A 7,235-nucleotide genomic window follows, 5' to 3' on the forward strand; every position below is an offset into this window, starting at 1 on the left:
ATGAAGTTACCTGCAGAGGATAGGCTAGGATGGAGGAAGACGACTCGCTGTGGCAACCCTTGAATGGAACAGCAAAAAGGAAAAGAAGACGAAGAAGATGAAGAAGAAGGTGTAAATTCTTCTTCTTAAATTTGGTTAGTTGTCATCAGAAACTGACATCTGGCCTGACATCTGGAAGTTCTTGCACAACTTTGAGTGAAACGGGTAGAAAACAGATCACTGACATATGGCAAACATTTACATCGGGGAATCTCAGCTTTGTTTTTCTCATACAGCCCAGAATAAACATGAGGGCATTATTCATGTTTGCAAGTAAGAGCTTTCATGTCGGTTATGGACTGCAACAAGACCCTCATATATGTACTGTTATAAGAACAAAAACACGACTCAAAACTTGGAAAAAACAAACCATGATCAAACATGAGAGAAACACGGAGAGATCCGATAATGACCATACTGTTAAATTGTTATATAAATGACAAACACGATCCTTATGGCAGGGTCTGTTCAAGTTCTTAACTCTTCTGTTCTTACAGGTTGAATCAGTTTAATGGTCGTGCCAGAGATAAGACCTGCCAAAGTTCAGCCAGTCCATTTACACAACAGGTGCTGCTCATCACTCAACAAGTACGCGTACACACCTTCATACTAAGCTCTGCACGCCCCTCTCTATCCACGCACAGGTGTCGAACATTATAGAAGGAGCAAAGTGTAAACATGCCCCGCTCTTACCCAGAAGAGCAACATAAAAGGGAGTTTGTAAGGTTTTCAGGCTGCTATAGTATTGCTCGGTGCCCTATTGACACAGCTGCAGGCCCCACCTTCTTCCCATATTACCCTAAAGAAAAGAAGCTTGCATGGCAGCCTGCATGCACCGCAATCTGTTATTTTGAAAGTTAAAAGAAAATGGTAACGGGTAGAAGATTTTGTGAAGAAGTCAGGCAAAAACCCAACAAGCCTTTCTAAGCCCCAGAGGATTCAAAGCTTTTGTAAGCGGCAAATTAGGATTCTCTGTGTACACATGCATGTCAGCACACATACACGCATGTATGCTGGTGTGTACTGTATCTCTGTGGTTTTGATTATGTGCACGTGATCTTTTTGTTCGTTCCCCAGAAAAAAAAAAAAAAAAAACACAGTTGAAAAGAAGCGGCACACAATTAGAAGTTCCAGCCTGAGGAGCTAAATGAGTCGGACCGATAGGAAAATACCCTGTTTAAAGGAAACTGCCGCGCGTTTTAGAGTAGCCAGCTTTGTGTTGGTGATGGAACATGTGTGTGAGGGAAATTGTCACGTAATTACACCCTGTTGAGCATGTGACCTATCATTTTGTTGAACGGTGAAAGGGATGATTCTGTGAGTGCTTCGCCGTAAAGATTGCAGAGAAATTGGCTGAATCAAGTACCCATCAGTTACTGGGTGTTTTGAACACAGTGCAGTGCATCTCTGCACATAAAAGAGTCTTAAATGCACAGAAAATCTTAGGGAGGGGCGACCTTGACTTTCCTTTTTCTCACAGAAAGATCTGCTATGTGCACCCGAGTGGGGAAACTTACTTTGGATTTCTTTTCACCCTTTTTCTAAAATTTGGTGCTGAATATTCCTCAATAAGGAACCTATAGAGAATTAGTTTCAAAAAAAGACAACAACAATGCAGTCAATTTGGCAGCTTGTAGGCGAACATTTTAAGGGACGCTGAGTGGATTTCTTGTAAACATTTACATGAAGCTGTATACATCAGGAGCAAGTTGATACCAGCCAGGCTTTCTTTGTGTTGGGTAAAAACATCAATATGAAGGAATATTTCCTTTGTTTTAGGAAGCGTTGTCAGGCTGTCACAGTCTTTTGTCCTTGTCCTCCAAATACCAGCCAAGATAACTCCATTTGCTAAAATCCAGGTGCTGGATCTTTTTCATTTTAATTTTATCTATTCATTTAACAAATTGAAGAGCCTGTTTGGACCTTGCATTAAAATGCATCCCTAGGGAACGTGATCACAAGTAACAAACGCTTATGCAAAAGTACACAAAAGTGGACACTTGTGTCCACTTCTTCTTGGAGTCTGTGTCCTGGGCAGGTTTAGGGACAGTTTAATAAATTAACATAATTGCCTTAGGCAATAACTAATTAGATTTTCTGTATGAATAATAGCAATACATTTCTCGTCACTATATTTGTGATGTTTGGGTTGTTTTCATTGAGTCTTTTACCTCTTTTTATTCATATTGAAAACACCTTCTGTTGAATAAGGTTTGGAACAATAAAGTTTGAAGCAGACCTTCTTGATCTTGATTTTTTTCTGCAAGTCTGGTTATTTCCAGCTGCTGCATTTGGAGGTTAAAAATAAAAAAAGCATTTTGTGATTTAGTGTTTGATGGTGAAAATGGCATACGTGTAAATTTACATATAAACCAGCAGAGTCTGATCTGATCTCTCAAGAGACATTTTGAATTTTTTAATTCAAGGTCTGAACAGGCGAATCAATTTGTTAATAAACAAATAAATAAAATGACCAATCGAATGAGCAGTTCTCTAATCTGTGTAGCATTAGCTCCGGTTTCACCAGTGTAATAGTCTTGGCAGCAGATCAGGGCCCAGTGCAATTAAGAAAAAATAAATAAATAGATAAGAATTCAGTTTGCTGGATCGTAAAATTGAATGCACCCAGGTTTCCATGGCGACATGGCATGTAGCTGCACAATGTATATCTTAACAGGATCAAAAATGTAACATGGGAGCAGCCGACTTTGCTCTTAGACTTCAGCAATGGCGTGTGGTCAAAAAGAATTGATTTTTGGTTAAGGTTTCAAATCGGCGGTGCGACCAAGCTCTTAATAGATTAAATGTCAGTGAATCAACATATTGTTATGGTTAAATTTGACAGCTTAAATGCCAACATCTCATGAAAATGTTGAACACTGACTGACATTTCAGAGGACAGCTGAAGCAGTATTGATTAAGTGTCAGTGTTTAAAACCCCAACGCTTATTCAGCATCAGTCTTAACCTTTTTCAAGTTAGTTTTAATGTCAGACATGAGACTGATTCAAGACTGACAACTTGTTTCGGTCGGATTTTGTGATCCATCAGTAGAAAAGGCCTTGAAAGGTCGCGTTTGTTCAAAGTCAGTTTAAAACTGAAATTCAGAATATAGCCTTAATATGTGTTACAGACATCACTTAACCTGGTCAGTTCACTTTTGTATCATTTTCTACACAGAAAACAATAAAACAACTCTTTTAGATAATAAACACTGGTAGAAGATCTTTTTAATTATGCTTTTTTTTTGCTATATTACCTGATACCTCTTTACACACTAATGTCAAACAATTAATCAACTTATGTCGTGTGAAAACAACTAAAAACATCAATCTCCTGTGGAAGCATTACTGAGTCAAAAACACCACCCTTACAAGTTCGTTGGACCATTGTCTTTCCTTAAATCCTTTTTTGCGTCAGTGAACAGGCGTTGGCTATTTGTGTGCTTACAAGGCGTGACTTTGGTCTGAAGGAAGGGGGTTGTAGTTTTTAATTGTTTCTTTTTCAAATCTTCCTGACAATTGTTGGTTTTTCCAACATCTCGTACTGAACCTTTAAGATTTGCATTTTTATCCCCGCCGTTCTAACCGCCTCACAGATTGGGCTTCTTGAAGGGAAATGTCATGCATTTCCCTTCAAATACAAAGACTTGTGTAGTCAATTCAACAGTCATGTGCACAAATTCAGTGAAATGAAGCAAACAGTACCCTAAGGACCCCTTTAAAAAACACAAAGTCTTGAGTGAAATCCATATGAAAACGATTAGCTTTTCTGAGGGATGCTCCAAGGAATCACTAGCTGAACTCTGTGATCTTTGAATGTTTGGTCAACCTCGATGTTGTGAAATGGATCATTGGCCGGTTTGGTCAGCGTTGAAGTGCTCAAGGGGTGAACTGCAATCCACACCGAAATGTGGGCAAGACGAGTGGTTTCTATGGGTGGAGCCCGGTGGATGCAGGGACACTAAGTCATCATGAGCCTCACGGTAAACACCAGAGCTTTGCAGCATCCCTGGCTTTCGGAGCGGGACGTCAATATTTGGTTCCAGTCATTGTGGTCAGGACTGTGACGCATTCGTCCAGAGTCGTGTTTGTGCTGCAGCCGTTCAGAGACTGTCCATTCAGCAAACAAACAAACAGGCTGCTCCACATCACCCAAGTACATAATCCGACAGCAAACATGGCTCCTTATTATCTCATTGCCCCCACACCACAAGCCATTATGGAAAAACACTTTTGTACCAGAGATGACTCTTTGTGATCTGTGAAAAAGTTCAGAAACATGTGTTCAAAGTGTATGAAACATTCAAACATCTAATCATACCAAGAAATTACAAAGTATCAGTAGTCCAAAAATTGGTTTCTCAGTTATGATGTGGAGAAAGAAAAACAACTTAGAAAACATCAATTTAAATACCTGTTTTCCTGCCCAAGACCTGCATAAAATGAGAATAAAAGGTTGATTAGACCATGAAAGAGACATGCTCAGAGAGCAAGATTTGCTGTTGCTTTAGATTTTATCAACGTGCAGGTTATTTTATTTGGAAACTGCAGAAATTAGTCATAGTTTTATGGTAATGCAGCTTACACTGCCCATAAAATATATCAAATACAAACTGGAAACTTTAATATGGTCATGACTTTGGATGCAAAATGAGTCAGATTGCTTTGTTTATGTTACACATATTTCTCAACCAGCCCCTTCACAGTATGCAATGTGTCTGTTAACATCTGTGCAATACAAAGTATATATAATTGAATGTTTCTGACCCAAAACCAGGCCAAGACCATTCCCCTAATGCATTCCCCCCAGCCATGTCGGAAAATGTGAAATAAGTATGGGATGAAAATAATTTATTTCCACTAATGGAGTAAAAAAGGTTTTTGTGTGTCTACATACATGAATGTACACGTGTGTGTGTGTGTGTGTGTGTGTGTGTGTGTGTGTGTGTGTGTACTTGCATTTTAATGCAAATATCATTTTATCCCAATGCATTATGTAAAGTAGTACACAACCTATGGTTACTACTATAGTCAGCGGCAATTTGTTTCATCTTATCTGAGCGACAGCAACGACACAATGAACAGCCAGTAGAGTGTGTTCTGGGTTCGGCTTCATGTTGGTGTTGGGTTTTGTTTTCTTGCTTCTGACCTCTTCAGTTTTTGGTAACTTCACTTCCTGTTTTACTTTGAAGGCCTGTCTTTCGTTGCGTCCGAAATGCCATACTAAACAGAATATACTCAAAAAGTATACTTTAGTCCGGCACACTTTTGAGTAAATATCAGTATTAATTTGGACGTACTTCTCAGATTCAAGAATTGATGGGCGTGGCAATCAAACTTTGAAAATCGACTGTGCGCGTGCGCAGAGCCACAAAGTAGCATTTCTCAGCAGGTAGCAAGGTTTGGCAGAACACTGGTCTCTGTGGCGCTACCTGGATCAGGATCGTCTGTCCAAACTCCAATTTCATCATCCAATCATGGCATTCACTGTCCAATGTCAGATTGGACGTAGGCCAATCACAGCGCTTCTTTCCAATCACGAAGAGAAGGGAAGAAAGCTGGACACTTTTATTTCTGTATATAGTTCTGTATATGTTTTCTGATGAAGGTTATAATGTTCAATACAGTTACAATTTTAATATCAATACTGCCTCAGTTCATGTTCATTTTTATGGTTAGTTTTTAATTAATTACACACAGCAAGGAGCAAACCATGGTGAGCTTCAATGCAAGTCCATCACTATTAAAACACATTGTACAAGTGTTCTCCAGTACATTATGCTTTATTCAACAAACATTTTGGGCTTGCCTTTGTCAGGTTTGGTTCTGAGGCTGCTTCTGGTTTCCTTATATACAGTCCATTAATCAGTCATAAGTAGGATGTATGCAAAATAACATCATCATCCTTTATTATCATCATTACTTTGAAAGGAAAAGGATGATGATAATGTTATTTGGTATATTTGGTATCTACCAGTGACAGCTTCCAGTCACATGACTGATCACTGGACTGTGTATAAGGAAACCTGAAACAGCCTCAGACACCACCCTGATTAAACCAAGACAGCAGAAAATAAACACATTTATTCTATATTATATAGAATATTTAATCACTGAACTTGGAGGTATAAAGAATCTACGTATGGATAGTCTAAGTATATAATCTAAACTAGGGAAGTTTTTTTTTAATACTAATAGACTAATAAAAAAACTAACAATAATAATATACTAATATTATTATTTTTTTAAATATTAACAATAATGTATTAACAGGTAATTGCATTGCAAGAGTCTTATATCTATATTATATAAAATATTTAATCTCTGAACTTGGAAGGTATAAAGAATCTACGTATGGATAGTCTAAGTATATAATCTAAACTAGGGAAGTTTTTTTTTAATACTAATAGACTAATAAAAAAACTAACAATAATAATATACTAATATTATTATTTTTTTAAATATTAACAATAATGTATTAACAGTTAATTGCATTGCAAGAGTCTTATACGTCATTATCTTGAATAAATTCAAGTTTACACAGTCAACACAAACACTTTTATTCTGCATATTATAAACTTCAATCCTGCCAGAGTCAGGATTCGAACCGGCGCTTTTGTGGACGTGTCTTCCTCCTCCGCAACGCACAAAAAATAACTTTTCTTTTCTTTAACAAAAATACTACGGTATATAATGACTTTCAAAAGAATGGGTGCTACAGAATTGTGCTTTCTTCTCTTTTTCTCATTTTTTCTCTCTTTTTTCTCTCTTTTTCCTCTTTTTCTTCTCCCCCCTTCTTCCCCCTTCTTTTCCTTTCTTCCCCCCCCATGGTAGACTATTGTTCCCCAGCTTTGGCGCAATCGGTTAGCGTGTTCGGCTGTTAACCGAAAGGTTGGTGGTTCAAGCCCACCCAGGGACGTGCATTGATTTGGGCCTTTGTCAACTTTGAGAACAACACTAGCCTCTTGGACACTGCCCTTGTTGAACACTCATAACTCATAGAGTCTCAGAGAATCAATCACCGTGCAATATGCTGTAACAACACACCTCCCCATAATCTAATCATATCTACCTCATTCTGCTGCACCTCTCACTTTTAAAAAAATTGTATAGGCTATTTGTTATTAAGAGCTATCATTACCATGTCTACCTCAGTATTGCTGCACCTTTCACTTTTTTAATTATATGTTAATAA

General features: G+C 38.0%; 1 non-coding gene across 1 annotated transcript; it reads left to right on the forward strand.

The window, feature by feature from the left end:
• The first annotated feature begins 6,888 nt into the window (after positions 1-6,888).
• Positions 6,889-6,959, forward strand: trnan-guu (transfer RNA asparagine (anticodon GUU)). Its single transcript has one exon. It is a non-coding gene; the product is annotated as a tRNA-Asn (tRNA).
• The last annotated feature ends 276 nt before the right edge of the window (positions 6,960-7,235 follow it).

Source organism: Cololabis saira, chromosome 2 (genome assembly GCF_033807715.1).
Source record: "Cololabis saira isolate AMF1-May2022 chromosome 2, fColSai1.1, whole genome shotgun sequence".
Classification (NCBI taxonomy): domain Eukaryota; kingdom Metazoa; phylum Chordata; class Actinopteri; order Beloniformes; family Belonidae; genus Cololabis; species Cololabis saira.